The sequence below is a fragment of the Colias philodice genome, chromosome 18 (assembly GCF_061535455.1).
Source record: "Colias philodice isolate Cphi_HAF_F1 chromosome 18, ilColPhil1 Martin Lab GWU primary, whole genome shotgun sequence".
NCBI classification, from domain to species: domain Eukaryota; kingdom Metazoa; phylum Arthropoda; class Insecta; order Lepidoptera; family Pieridae; genus Colias; species Colias philodice.
This window is the reverse complement of record NC_143103.1, coordinates 4,270,704-4,287,557: the sequence shown is the minus strand read 5'-3', so window position 1 is coordinate 4,287,557 and position 16,854 is coordinate 4,270,704. Positions and strand designations below refer to the sequence as shown.

The 16,854-nt window shown below is 33.9% G+C and overlaps 1 protein-coding gene across 5 annotated transcripts in view; it reads left to right on the top strand.

Moving 5' to 3' along the window:
* Positions 1-16,854, top strand: part of Atpalpha (sodium/potassium-transporting ATPase subunit alpha) — a 32,452-nt gene that overhangs the window by 1,382 nt on the left and 14,216 nt on the right. The gene's annotated exons all lie outside the window — the stretch shown is intronic.

Genomic DNA, 16,854 nt, shown 5'->3' with positions numbered 1-16,854 from the left:
AAGAACATAGAGAAAATACAGGCTTGCTCTTCCTCTGTAAAATTATATGAAAATAGAAACTTTGCCAACAAATGAAATGCTTATTATGAATTCAAATCATGAATAAGTGGAAACCATTATAAAATAATTATTACTCATGCTATCCAAAGTCAGGTAGATGTATAAGGTTTGTTTATACAACAGAATAAATCTAAAACCTAATTTATACAATGTTTTAATAACAATAAGTTTAAACAACCAGAGGATGTAATTAAAAAAATACATCTTGTTATCTATTATTGTAATAACAAGTAAATGTTTTACATTTATAATTTTGCTATGATATAATATGCTGTGATTTATGGCAATGTAATAAAAGTAATTTTTCATAATACCCCCGCAAGCGTTAACGTAAAATGCGCGTAAGCTGAATGCGAATAAGACTCAATTTCACTGGACATGATCTCATTCGTACTTAAAAACATGTTTTCTTGTATTAATGGGAATTATTAGGTGATAACTATATAAAAATGCAAAACGTATGCAGCCTTGCGTTGTGTTTAACGCGGTTCGATAACGTCGACCGCGCCAATTGAGCGCATCCGCATTTGTATTAGAGGACACAGCACACTCCAAGACGCGCTCATCTCCATCCAAGGTTACCGCGGGACACCGTAGGAAAAATACTCCGCGGTCCTTTGAGTAGGTTGTATTTTATTACGGATACACCAATCACAATGATCATAATTTTTGCCTTTAGCAGTGGTGGATTTAAATTGATAGTGCTATGAACACTTAAAATGTCTATCTCAAGACTGCATATTACAACCATTTAAATTATGTGATACAATAATTGCATTCATACATATTTATCTCTATGCATTTTGTTTAACAGATTCCAAGTGATTTTACTCGTACTCGATTCCTGTGTTGTATAAGTACCTATCTCTTGTTACATTATTACGTGGAAACTCTATCGTATAATAGAGTGAATAGTTCAATGCGATATCATCATTACTATATGATGAATAGTATGACCTTACTAGCCCATCCCAACATTGTATGTTTCGCGTAACAGTTTACGCGATGAATGGGTCAGTCTGAATCACATCTCATTTTTGAGTTTAACAAGTCGCTTTTCAAAGAAGTCTTGCTTTACAAAACATTATATCGTTCGTATTACTGCCTTGAATAGTCTCTTTTCCATTTTGATATAAATTCTTCTTGGTTTCTTTACCAATTCACAAGAGTCGTTCTTATTTGTACTTTAGGTACTAGCGAGGAATATCGCATGCACCGATTCAGTCTATAAAACAATCGTCTGACTGATAGTCTAGTAGCTCCTAAGGTCTTGCGTTGACGCAAGTGGTCAAACTTCCCGTAGGATGTCGGGAATGAGAGCGTGTCCTTTTAAGATTATCGTGGGTGGCAGTTAGCGACCACAAAGTAGACCCTAACGCGAACAATAAAATTTTTGTGACACCATTAAGGCATACAATATATAATCCTGTACGGTTATGAATTATGATGTAGATTCGTTTAGCGAGACATTACATGAATCATCTTAGTTGGTTTTGTAACTTAAGATAATGAGGATATTATTCAGGATCGTTGTAGAGGCAGCCGCAGTGCGCACAACTTTAGCTAAGCTTGGAAGTTGAGTCGCTTAATAGCATTTGCTGCCATCTCGTTAACTATCCAAAAACAAGATTGTACTCATGACTATAAATTATAACTTTGAAAATGTTTGGGAAGGTAATTGTTCTGCTATTTATACTACATTCGTTGTTTATGGTTTATCGTCATCCATGAGATATTATAATGCGAGAGTATTTGAGTTAAAAATAAACTATTTTTGACCTAGTAGCTGTAGATCCTATAATCTGCTCAATCTCTTGTATCGTAGCGCATACTGTAATGTATAAAAAAATCTGGATTCAAAGAACAAACAAATCTAACATCTAAAAGTGCTTAGGAGTTACTTAATAGGTCTCTGCGTTTCCTGTTCAGACTTGGAGAGCGATCGATAACTAGGGCATCGAGTGGGCGTAGACCATCGATGAATATATATTTTTACCATTCTTAATAAGTTTATGTTACAATAATTACATTATTTCTTATTACGTTCTTTTAATGTGTTTAAAAGTTAAAACATTGTTAAAGTACCTATAGGCATGATTGTGTGAATAGGTTTTCAAATATTCGTTTCGCACGCGATTACATTCTGCAGCCTAGCAATCTTTGAATAGGAATTTGCAGTAAAATAGAAAAACTTTTGTTGTATTCTAAACAAATTGGAAAACCAACAAATCAAGTCATTTAAACTTCCAAAGAGTAACAAGATAAGATTGTTGGGCGGCGTTTAAAATTTGTTGAAAATTTTTATCACTTGAAACATTTTTCAAGTTACCCATTCGAAATCATTATGCTTGGCTCAAGTTGGTACATTCAGTTATAAGTCGTAATATTCACAAAAGCGTTGGCGTAACAAGGTTGATCAACAGATAAGGGTTGTACTTGCCAGACGCAGGCTTCTACGTGTGTTACGTAACGTTGGGGTACCTACATTGCGCTTACATAAGCGCGTGCCAGCTTCCAGACAACTTCAGCAGACGGTTTAATAGCACGTCCTCGATAGGGCTGCGGTACTATCAATTTGGCATGACAATAATCTATAAAAAGCATGCCTGGTATTGGCGAATTTGGAAGTATATTGGCTATAAAACCTGTATGATATGGACCGTTTAGAATCCATTTGCTTTTTTTATTACATTACATCCTTGCTACATATTTAACATTACTGTGTTGGGAACTACTACTACTACGCCTGATGATGATGAACATAGCAACTGATGTATACGTAAAATTACAAATATGAATGTCTTAGGCGATTTATCTCCTATAAGTTTAAATATTTCATTCCAAGTTTATTATTAATTCAAATTTTGTTCTCTGATTAGACAATTTAATGAAACCCACTTCCCACATGGATTCAGAAGGGATTATTGCCTTGTTTATGAATTAGGATCTCGGTTTAGATGAAACTTAGGGCAGGAACACAGAGTCAGGTGTATGAGTTTTAGAATTAAATAGTGGTTCAAAGGACTTTCATATGATGGAAATGTCTGATACGGATGTTGGAAACTCACGGACTTTGATAGAAGTCGAATTTATTTTATGGTATCTTACTATTGGTATTCGATAGTTGATAGAATACCTTATATTATGCATGGAAGCTTGTTGGCCGGTTGTTGTAGTAAATTAGTAATTAGTTTTATGGCATTGTAGAGTAAAATAGGAAAGGTTTCATTTAAAATGTCCGTAAAATATGAGAAATATGGCTAACAAACATAATCTTATACCACCCTTGTATGATAGTAGGTCATCTCATTAAACTTGTCGAATATGTTTCATAAATACATATCACGCATGAATGAATCATATTTACGGGCCAGTGGATTTCGGTTTCATTAAAATAGAATAAACATCTATGCCTGGCTTATTTTAATAGATTAAATGAATTCCCGCAAATCATTCGTTTTATTTATACCGTGGAAACTCTGATTTATAATCACTATTCACATAATATTTCAATGTTTCTAAAGCTTTTTTATGTGTTTTATAAGCTTCCTTTTCGAAATTACAGAATGTCTATTTAGGCTATAAAATATTACCACGCGATAAAAACGAATGTTGTACAATAAGGATAAAATAAATATTTTCAACTTGTCACTAAATGCACAAGCAAATTTAGTCCAAAGTAGCGCATTATTGATCCCCTGTTCGAAATTGGTTTTTACCGATGACTTATCGGTCTATGTTTATGTTTGGCTCGTGCAGGGTGCAAGCAATATACATTACTCATCATGAAATACTATTACCATTGTGGCACTTCTTTTACTTCCATTAGCGTTGTTATTTGTATAGATGATCGATTTTCGTTATTTGCAATGGAGTAAAAAGGATTTTCAATAAGATTGTATAGGAAAATCTCATTAAGCACAAAAAATTTGTGTCCATTATGATTCCAATTCGTTTTATTGCGCTACAACTACAAAATTCTAGAAATTCCATTATCTATCTCCTTTAGTAAATTACATTTCTGGCTGGCAAAGTCAGATATATCAACGGGAATTCACATTAACACTGTTAGCGTTTTCCAAGAAGTGGTTATGTAATATGTAGAAAAATTGTCCGTAGCCACAGTCCCGGACACTGAGGTGCATTGGTCGCGAAGCGGGTCACCATCGATCCGCTGCGTCGCATGTTCATTGTTCTACAGATAGATACTTTAGCGATTTCAATTCAGGTCGCCGTGTGAATAGGAATGAAATCTTGTGATCAACGAAAAATTAACTTTGAAAATTATGCATTTATAATCATTTGATCGAAATAATTAACATCCAAATCATGCTTAAACTAAATTGCTGTGTATGTGATTTCTGAACTAGTTACCAGTTCAAATTATAGGCAAATATTATATTGATATATGATGAACATATCACCGCTTGGATTTGGAATACAAGTACGTAGGTAATACTTCACAATGAAAATTATGCATTATGTAGTAAATTACGTAACGTGCATTTATAGGCAAATACTCGTAAACCTATTGTTACAAGTTTACAGCGCAAGTATTCCGGTATGAAATGTCAAAGGTGACGCCAACGTGGCATTTTCTTGAAATAGAACTTGGGTTTAATAATAAAGCTCGAGTGTGGAACTTCACACGGCTACTTGATGGTGGTTCATCAACTTAAGTGTTGATTTAATTAAGATATTGTTTGCTTATTTAGGTATCTTCATGGGTGGCCGAGTAGAATCAATTAGTAGCAAAGGTCAGTTTACTTTGCAGATTAATTCCGTCGAAAGTGCCGGGGCCGATACAAATTACATTTTATACGGCGGATATATTGGGCGCCATCGCCCTGGGGCAGGTAGATTAACATTAAACTCTCATTACATTTAAATGTTGAGCTATTGATTACATAGACTGGGGAAATCATTTTTGTCATAACTCTGTGTATGCCACTTAATTAATAGATACCAGTATCGATATTTTCTTATGTATAAGGCATGAAAAATCGTATCCAATACTCTTTTGAGTGCCAAACACCCAAAATATGCACAGAACCAATAATTCGCATACAGTCATCTACATATATTCTTATGTATAAGCAGGGAAATCGTAGGTTTATGAAATTTTCTTTTTGTAAGTATATGTAAGTGACGGGTGTTGGCAGAATTATATTCCAGAAAAGGGTAGACACGAAGAATCCTCTTTGCTGCGTAAGATATTCTAGCCTCAGGCAGTTCCATTCAGCGAATGGGAACAATACGGTTTTATATTCTTGACGTTGGTCTTATACGACTAGGCGTGTACTTGAGTGAGATTTATCCGGTGTGAACAGCTTTGCATGGTTCTGGAAGAATATAACTGAAAATTAATATCAATATGATTAAAATTATGAGCATAAAAAGATTTGAATACATGCATTGTACAATAGGAATGTTCTTTATTTGCCATTTTATAATACGAGGATATTACTCAATCATGACAAGGTACTTTTTCTGTCATTGCCCTATTATCTCTTTTATGAATTAAATACAATATTAAGGAATATAATATTTAGGTATAGGTTACCTATCAAACGATATTTAGCCCGATTCGGATAGCTAGCCATCCGCGGAAAATCTCTTCAGCTATCGACCACTGTAACTGCCCGGGATGACACTAATGCGCATGCTAAGGTCAAATGCGTTAGTAGTGATTATGTCGCTAACACAATTCATTATAGCATTCTGTTTAGATTAGCATTACTTATTGACACGTTGGTTATCTGGGTTACGTGAGACCGTCCAAGGCAGCCTGTAAGGTACTACGGCGTAGACTCAATACTACGGCGTCTTATAAATCTTACATACGAACATTAAAGATGGACAAAAATTAAAAGCTTGAATGAAAAATTGATATACTTAGTTACTGACTGTACAATTTTAAAATATATTCAATGTTTATCCAACATCACACTCAACTTGTTTATCTAAATAATAATGCGTTTCCTGCTACACGTCGCAATAATTTTTAAACTTGCTCGTTATTGAAAGATAAAAGCAGTAATTATATAATTTTTTTCAATGTAAATAAATCATAAATAAAAACAGGATGGCTCATTTATTTTGAACATGAAATATCTTATGAGAATTTGAGTTATAAAAGGTAGCTACCTTTTATAAAACAAATTCTAATTATTTTTATCTATAAGATAATTAATTAATTTAGTAGTTAAGAAATGTATCAGTAGAATTTCTTGTATTTCGATATCTTGCGAATAAAAATACTTACGTTTTATTTATTTGTACAAATGTATTATCTTTTAAGCCAATGTATTGACGAGTTAATTATAATCCAAGTATCCTAAATTAGCATTCCATTTAAATTACATACACATTAAATCTTGTCTGCATACTAGAATTAATATTTATTGACCATTTAGAGTCTAAACTGATGTATGGTCTAAATTTTAGACCATACATCAGTGTCCAACCTATTAACCCAGTAACAAAATAGGTATGTATATGTCAGTATTTACGTTAATCCCATTTGTACAACTTCAAAGTGGAGTAGTAATGTATCTTTCAAACCATTCTGCGTCAATACTTCCTTCCTTTTACACGGTATATATTGCGCCAATAAGAGTGTCTTTATGCCGCGTGTCTTTATGCCGCAGGGGTAAGAGGGACTGAATGTCCTTGGAGGAAAATTGAGGCAATATTCCCTATATCTAAGCCGTATTGCGATATCGCGTCTGAATATTGACATTGCTACCTGCGCCAATGAGGCGCACACGGGTGGTGTTGATAAAGTAAATGATTTACCTACATCAATAAAGAATGACAGAAGTACATTTAGGGGAAAGAGCATGGTTTTCTATTATTTATTCGTCTGCATATTCGTATTGTTGCTAAAAAATAAGCTCTTATATTTTATTTGATACACGATAGCCTATAAGCTGTTATAAAGTATGTATTGCCATGGAAAATATACCAATTCGTGATATTTAAGTACGTAGAAACTTTTTTAAAAGTTTCAAGGCTATTACAATGCCTTTTATGTCTCGTTTATACTGAAATTGGCTGCAATAAAAATGCAATCGCAAGCTCAAGCAGATTTTTACGGCTAAACTTAAGATATTTTATGTAACGGATATTATAATACAGTATTGGCTGGTGCCAACAGACGCAGTTTTCCTCGAGTAAGAGCTTTTCCGTACATTGGCCCTAACATGGAGCAGCTCTGTAGTATCGATTAGGCTGCCTTTCTTATGTAACTAGAAGTTATATAACAAAGATTTTATACAAGTTAAAGTTGCGTAACAGTTTAAATGTTACATCTGTGGTATACATTTTAAGATAGTGATCCCGTTTTCGTGCTACAATTTTAGAACAATTTATCAGTACACTCTGGCTGCTTCAAATAAACTATATTTAACGAAGTTTTGTATAAGCTTGGCTACTCTGTCATACGAATTACTAATTAGATACGTATTCATCCATTGATTACCATTATCTTAAACATTTTATAATACGGTATAATACCTTTAGTTATATATTATTATACCATAGTTCACGTGATTAGAGCAAATTACTTTTGTCTGTAAATTTTTAAGCACTTCATTATGGAAGCCAGAAGGCACTTGTGGTAGTTGTGGTGAAACAGTTTCCTTTGACAGTTTTGTTTTGGTCTCTTTTGCCACTCGTTGCATGTTTATGCAACGTTTTTGTTGGAAAATTTCAAAGCCTGTCCACGCTTTAATGCAACACTATTTTTTGAACATTCTATGACTCATTTTTGTTTATTTCCATTTAGTTTTTATGGGCTATTGAAAAGTGTTTTAACGTAAACATGTAGGTCGGTGGATCAACAGAATACAATTGTGGCTGTAGTAGAACTCGAATTAGCCCAGAAAGCCGTATCTCGTTCAAGTTTTGCATGAATATTCAGAGCGGAATCAAATTTTCCATTCAAAATGAATTTCAATTCCAACGTAGACGATAAAACGAGTTTATGTATTATATATCTACTGAGAGAGAAGTTTAGTTCGTCCCGACGCGATGAACTAATTTCCGAGTTCAATAATCAATACGTTCGACTTCGAGTTCACTCAATTAGTCGTCTGATAGAACTATGAATAATAAATGAGCTGTTATAATTAGTAGCTTATCATAATTATTGTAAACCTGTTTCAGTATGAAATGATAATGTAAGTAAGTATAGTTTCAAGCAATGTATTAACTATTTACAGGCCACTCTCTATCTTACGTGCCTTTGTGCTAACACCTACTTATTTCGGGTAAAGAATTGAGGTCTCGTTTTATACTAACTTATTATTGTTAAAAATTATTTCTCCCAATGACTCATTTCGAATTAGGTACCTAATAGGAGAAAGTCTTTATAAGGATGTTGACTTAATGTAATTCCTTGACCAATCCTGGGTATTCAATGTGGAGTTGATATTAGTTATGTCCAGATTTTACTGCAATGCGCAAGAGTAATGTATTTGATGTGAATCTCCTTTGTGCTGTCACTGCATTCAACACGAGCGTTATTGCTTCCTTTGCGCTTTGAAGTGTACACGTTTGTTCGTACACAAATTACAAAACATGTCATCGAAGTCACAATACTGCGTGCGACTTTCTACTATTTTCTATATTGTTTCTATCACAGAGTATAATTTGCAGGCAATGAAATACATTTCTCCGACATTTGCTTTCATACCTACAATGACTGCCACTAACAAAAGCAGTAGGTACTACATATTTGAAAATGAAATTGGCCTCGAGAGAGAGAGCAGGAATATGTTGCCTTTCCCCTGAAAGGCAGCATATAAAAAGGCAGACTTTATTTAATTTAATATCCCTATATTAAATTAAATAAAGTCTGCCTTTTTAAAATGATCCTCTCATGAATCGCACATTTAGAATAATATATGGGGAAATATGAAACTCATTTAAAATTATGTATGTAGTGTTAGGATTAAACTATTGAGTTTGTAATTTTCCTAATATTCCTATTTGTAAAGCTACATAATAACAAAGACCAAAGTTTGATACGCAATATAGAGGGCCGATTTTCATCAGCACTGGGATTCTAACTTTAGTTCATATGATTCTACATAGATTAGAGAAATTCATCATAATGTAACATTCAGAAATCATATCCTAAAATAATATGAAAATGTTAACAAATATATACCTCTAATTCCTTACAAGCTTTTAACTATTGAAGAAAAAATATACAACGATAATATAAAAGTTTTCATATATTTTCCGGTGCCATGACTTATCACTATAGCATCAAATATCGAGAAGTTATTGGGCTCACATTGATCTAGATTTTCGAATATCAATCCGTTCCAAGAATAGTTCAGGCAAGCAGTTCTGTGTTTGAGAACCGATCATTATGTTATTTGAAGATTACTATTAGTTTAAACTGGATACCGCAGGTACTAAATGATTTAATGATGTCAGAGAGTCATTCGCAAATTTCATTCATACGGCACGCCCACGCGCAATCTTGTGTAGTTGCTTGGATTAAAGCATAATGAGGAAAGAACGTAGCCGAAACATGAAACGGTCATGTCGGTAATTACCGCTTCGTAGCAAACCCCATGGTTTAAATGGAACATTTTGTAGGTAGTTCCAGAAGAGAAAGATTCAGTTTACAGAAAATTTAACTTCTAAGTAATGTTTGTAGTCGTTTCGGTTCTATTCTAGGTAAGAGAATTTAAATCGTCGAGATTTCTACAAATAGGAGAAAAATTTTGTTAAAATACAAAAACAAATTATGATACAGTTTAAATGTTTGAGTTATCAAACAATATTTATGAAAACAAATTGAATTCGTTATTCGAAGAGGGTGGTCTTCCATTTGCTCAAAGTAATTGATTACAATATCAACACTGGAACATAACGTTTGTAAAACATACAATAATTTATGAATGAAATCGTTACAATGTTGCAACCGTGGAGTACGTTTAATAACATAAAAGATAATAATAGAATAATGAAGAGAAGGTCGACATCGACGTATTTAATCTGGCTTCAATTATTGTGACGACCACTCCCGACCTAAGTTATTACGTGGAGGACATAGTTTTTACTTTCCGTGTTTTTTATCTAGGTATATCTATGGTTGAATTAGCTCGTAATCCAAATTTAATGTGACATCAGTAGTTGTATTATATACTTCAAATAATGTCGTTAATTATTATAATTGTACCTACTACTATTAATAGTAGGTGAAGACACTTGATGACATGATCATGAACTATTAATTGACCGAACGAATGAAAAAGGTATGGTACTAGATCTCAGTGATTTATCATTTTTCGATCAATCCTATAACTTATAAATTAGGGCTGCGAAGTGGTCATTGAACTGGTGTCAGGAACGGAAGTCGCAGTGGCCAGCAGCCCGCACGGCCTCGAGCGGTGCTCACTGGTGTTATCCAGTAATAGATAAACCAATTCATATCACTTTCGCAATACATGGATGTGTATAGGGATATAATAAATACATTAAAATTTAATTTTACCATTTAATGGTCATGCCGAGCGATTTTACCGAAGTAGATAGTAGATAGCGCAAAAAGCGCGTGATTTATACGTTTCACAATTTTATCGGCCTCAATATTTATTCGTTATGTTTAACGAGGATTTTCTTATTTAGTGGTCACGCAATGGGAGAACTGAGAAGATTCTTCTTTCATAATGGGTTCAAAATACCCTCAATTACAATAACATTTATTATCCGGTTAAGCATATCCCGTACAATAAATACCTTTGCTACCGACCGGAGTTTATAATTGAATTATGTCGAGCACGGCAATTCTCGCGTGCACTTAGCTCTTGCTGAATCACTGTTAAATTTTCGTTACGTAAAATTCCCCCGACATCACTTAGGCAAATCCCGGTCATGTGCCAAATTCATGTGTTCTCAATAATATTATATTCTAAAATATAACTATCGAATCGTTATACTACTATAAAGATCCTATCTACTAAACAACGTATTATGGATGACTTGGCTCAGAATTTAGTTTGATATTTTTATTGCATTAATGTGAAATACAAATCTTAAAATGAACCACCTTTAACATTGAGCAAAATCTTAGCAGGATTTCTTGGCAACGTTATAATAGAATTATGCCCTGGTTTGGAAAAAAATATAACAAATTCTGTAGATATTGCACGTGACTTGGCATTGCATTCTCAGCTCAGTCTTACAGTGCTTTAATCAATTGCCAAGAAGAGCATTCAACTTTACCCCAGTTGAAAACGCATTTTGCGACTGCGCTCTATTGCTTAGTCAAAGTCTGCAGTATAACTAAAGCACTACAGGGTATGCATTATGTATCATTTATGCTTTGTTCTATCCGGATCATTAATTACTGACGTATTGAGGTTTCGTTCAGGAGACTTATCACCGATGTAGCTAATCAGCTTGCAATACTTCATTGTATACTTGTAATATATATGGCACTCAACCGCAAGTATCAAATGACACCGGAGTGTTCGTTTCGAGGCTTTATATTAGTTGTAACTGTATTCAGCTCAAACATTTTATTGTATGTGACGCTATTTAAATGTTCATTGTAATACATATGAACACAATAATGAATTAAAAAGTACAATGCATGCAAATGTATGAGAATAGGTACAATACATACATACCTACATTTTGAGACAATACCACATATCTCATGTTTATGCCAATTGCCACGATAAAATTTTATTGTTATTTTATCTGCAGTCATTAATAATTGTAAAACTAAATGCAAGTAATTACTGAAAGTAGCGTTAAAATAAAACATTATATTCGGCAGTGACCTGATTACACATTAAAAGTAGCGATAAAGTTATGGTATGAAGAATGTTTGTTCGTCGGCTAATATGAGTAACAAATCAATGAATTTATACGAAAAAAATAATAATTTTAAGACGGCTCTGTAGATATAACTTCTCATAAATATTATTCAAAAAATTGATTTGATGCGATACACAAATTTCATCCTAGAGACGTGTGCAATTTTTATATACCTAATTTCTTTGAACTATAAATCTTATTTGCTGTTACATACTAATAAACTTCCTCATCTTCGCCTTCGTCGGTACATGAAATGCGAGTGAATCAACAAAATCGGCGTAGCAACGGCCGTGACGTGCACTGTTTATACACTCTAGTCTCTAGCTTTCAACTTATAATATTATTTCATTGACCGAAATGCTTTCCCGATAGATACACGTGTAAGCGTATATACATATATCTATATACTGAGCAGACATGGTAATTTCTGTGAAGAATTTACGACTGCACTACTAAAAGTATCTTCAAACAGCGCAACAATTAGTGCTACTAATTGTTGGGCTGTTTTTGTATTAAAAATGTTTCGATTAATGTATAGGTTAAGTACAGTCGTCCAATAGTATGGTAGATATGTTGATATGTATCCTTTTTTTTAAATCCATACTTAATATTATAAATGCGAAAGTAACTCTGTCTGTCTGTCTGTTACTCAATCACGCCTAAACTACTGAACCAATTTGCATGAAATTTGGTAGGGAGATATTTTGATACCCGAGAAAGGACATAGGCTACCTTTTATTACGAAATATGTACCACGGGCGAAGCCGGGGCGGACCGCTAGTCTACACTAATAATATTATAAAGAGGGAAACTTTGTTTGTTTGTTTGTTTGATTGTAATTAATAGGCTCATAAACTACTGGTCCGATTTTGATGAAATTTGGCACAGACAATCTTTAGACCCTTAGAAAGAACATAGGCTACTTTTTATTGCGAAATATGTACCACGGGCGAAGCCGGGGCGGACCGCTAGTATTAAATAATTACCTAAGCACAAGAATTCACACGTTTCTATAGTAAGCAAACTTTTCAACTAACATTACCTAACCTATATTCTACACCTTATGAAACAATACTATCATAAAATAAGAAATTTACGCTGCTGTATAGATAAATCAAATTTATCAGTATCTATCGCCATACATGATGTCTATTGTATATTGAATCATCACATTATTACATTTTCTCTCCCGCACACGCACTCGGCGCACGATCTTGAAATAATCCAATATTGATATACAAACTCAGACTGACGTAGCGGATTCTGCGGTGCTACCTTGGTGCTACACTCGTAACCTCTTTGAAGCGGTTCGGAGCGGCGTAGGCCTGACTGAGATTGAGACGAACCTAATCTGTATGCAGTAGATGCAATCTCACATCAGTATAATACTTATATGTTTATAACGAATCATTACAAAATAAAAGCTTCGAACTAAACACAATATTCCTACTACAAGAAAATTTTGTATGATTTACCGTAATCTCAGTAATCCTCTTATGTTTATAGAACACGTTGCGAATGTTAAATATGACGTTGGAGCTTAGTACATGTTTATAGTAAGCAATGTGGTATGAAATTTACATACTTTAAATAATGCTGAATTTTCGATACAGATTTAGGAATTTTATGGCCACGTTTTGGCATCAAGTCTAGTCGGTTGCTTACGTCACTACTCGCCATTTACCTTCTATTTCGACATAGTATTCAGTTATTTTTGAAACGAGTGTTATGGTCTAGGGTTATGGTTTAGGTTGGGTTTGCTTTTGGGAATTTACACATTACGTATTTGAATATTCATTATAAAAAGTTCGTTCGCTTTAACCTTCTAACCCACTGCTTATAAGGGATCAAAAGGCTCTTATGTATTCTATGAGTAATGAGTTTATATGTTAAGAAATAAAATAAGACGATGACAGCTTATGTCTTTGTGTAAATATGTGTATCTCCAGCTCTTTCACTGGTAACTAAATACGATGATCCACTGTAAATAAGCTACTACTTACACAACAGCCTTCCTGATAGGGCGTGGTTGCCGATGCCAGCTTATTATCTCTCTTGGTTTTATCTATAAGGAATGCTTTTGTCTTCACGTAATAATGCGTGTTTGTGATGGTCTCTGCATATGTGTGTTAATTTTTCGCATTACTGTAGCATGTATTCGTGTTTTGAAAGAAACAAATGCAACAAAAATCGTCTGCGCATGAATTTTTTGTGTGAGAGAAACGAAAATCACTATTTTCTCATTTTCATTATGATAAATAATTTTAACATCCTAAAATTGTGAAAAGCATTATTTTTTATGTCTCAGCGGTCGGGGTTGACCCCCGAGTAAAAAATGAGAACTTTACAATTCAAAGGAACACAAATTATGCGAATATTTAACTAGCTTTATTCGTACTACAAGTTTTTCATCAATTGTTGCTTGATGTAAAAAGTTATTCAAACTTCAGTTATACATATAATGCAAATGGGCGTTTGAATAAATCGCAGTGACCTACTACCTGTTTTACCGTGCACAAAATAAGCAGAATATTCATAATATTTTAAGTTTGTACCCTTTGCTAAATTGGGGTACCAATCTCAAATGCTACAGTGTTCTTGCCCATTACTTTATCGACGATAGCTTGCTCATTATTCGTTCTCGGCACTTTGTAATAAATGTGAGACACTTGAGAATAAGCTGACCGCTGATTTATAGCTCCATCTTTCTTATAAAGTGGCTTATGAAAGTTTATTTTTGGAGTGCTAGCTAGTCGGTCAATCTTTCTCTGACCTAAAATTTGGGAAGAACTTGGACTTTTTTTTCGTTTTAAAGCGAAATAATACAATTTCAGTGTAAGTCTAGTTATATTTATAAATTTATGTATTTAGTTATTTTTATTCTAAATATACCTATTTAATTTATCCCACATGCCATTATTTTTCCAAGTAAGTAGGTACAAAAAAAATCCAGCCTAATGTTATACATATCATAAAAACATTTCATATTCAGTAAAGTCAACATATCATTATCTTCGGTGACATGTAAGAAATAACAAGTAGGTAATAGCTCTTAAAATAATATAAAATTGAACGTCGGTGGGGCAGCTAGTCGCTAGACACGTTGGATATTCGTCGGCGCGGCGCAGGCGGGGGGAGCGGCGCGCGCCGGCTCCGCTATTGATCGCGGAATGACGCCCGGGGTGACCCAAATAGAGCCTTCGCCTCCTGCCCCAAACCACGGCCCCTCCCATCCCCACGCCCGCAAACCGACGACGAATTTTCATATCAGCCGGTCTCTGTGCCGGAGGAATGGCCCTACTCCGAATGTTACTAATGCTTACATAATGCATAGGCGCCTAGGAATTATTGTACTTTGATGAGCCCCTGTCTACTTTAACATGTACCATAATTTTCTACTGTTTTATTCAGAACCCGACTAGCCCTTCTAATTTGCATACTTAAATGCAATACCTATTTATAGCGATTAGCTATTTACTTAAATCGAGTAATGTGTAGGTAATATCTTTCATTGGAAATTAACGCTATAAATGAGAATATTTCACATAAATAGGTCATTTTTGAAATATTTAAATTATTACACTTTTGAGAGCGTAATTAATTTTAAAAGTGTAACTTAAATGTTTCATACAAAGTGCTACAAACATTTTGAACAACGTTTTAATTAAAAATTATAATATGCATATTGCATGCTTTGCTATGCTAAACTCAAGTGCTTGCAAATTAAGTCGATAAAAGTTAAGCGACGCATAGAAGACGTAACTGACCTACGGCTTGGAAAATCCCGGGTCGTGCGGTGCATGCGTAGTTTATAGCACTCGGGAAATATAGCTCCGTTATTGATTCGGTCCACTTGCATAGATATATATGGAAATTAATTTTACATTTATTCAATTCCAATCCATTATTCAACTCCTTTACTACGTTTAAACGTAGAGTCCGTTTGAGCCCTTTTAAATTTTTGATGGAATTTCGATCACCAGAAGTATAGACTTATCTTGCCCTATGATCGCTCATTAACGATTAAAGCTCCAGGGCAGTCGGTTAAAAACAACCTTAAGCTGTATTACGTGACCGAGTGGACGAACTAACGGCCTGAAATTCATGTCCTATATTTGCTGTCGAGTAATTACGAGAAGCCGGGCGACATCAAGTACCGGAAATTAATATCAGACAGGTGTCGCACCTAGTATTGCAGAAACTTACGATTTATGTACACTAATTAGGTACACTTCTTTTATGACAATGTATGATATAGGTCGAAAGATACATTTTCTTGATAGAACATATTATCGTTTCTAATAAAAGATTTTACAAAAAATTTGAAAATACCTAATCATGGTCACTACGGTATTTTTTATAAGTTTTATAAGATTTTTCCTTTATAATTCTATTGCATGCTGCAGATGAAGGAATTATATTTTCATAGGTATGATTTATTACTCAGTGAAATTTCTGAAATGAATTGTTTCTTGCAAAAAGAAAAGAATGTTATGCAAAATATACCCCTCTAACAATGAGGGACCGTGTCCCCTTTTCTGTTTTACTGTATTCTTTTATATCCTTCCATCTCCGAGATGAAAGCTAAGAATAGGATTGGATAAATTTGTAGATATGTATCTACGTAAAAGAATTTTGCTAACATTTTAAAAACAAGAAAATTAAAATGATTATGTACTGCGTTTGCGATTGTTATACCTATAGTTATAGTACGGATGCCTTTATCCTCAGATACCTCAGGAATTCCTATGAAATAATAATATAACCAAATCGCTTTACGTTTTCAGTTTATTACATTATCATAATACTGAAGTGTAATAAAAATACCGCGTAAAACATTCACTCGCCGTAAAAACGCTCTAAAAATATTTTACTCTGTATAGGCGAAATGTATTTTTAATGACGTTTAAATTTAAGCTTTTTAACTTATCTTTCATTGCCATTGAA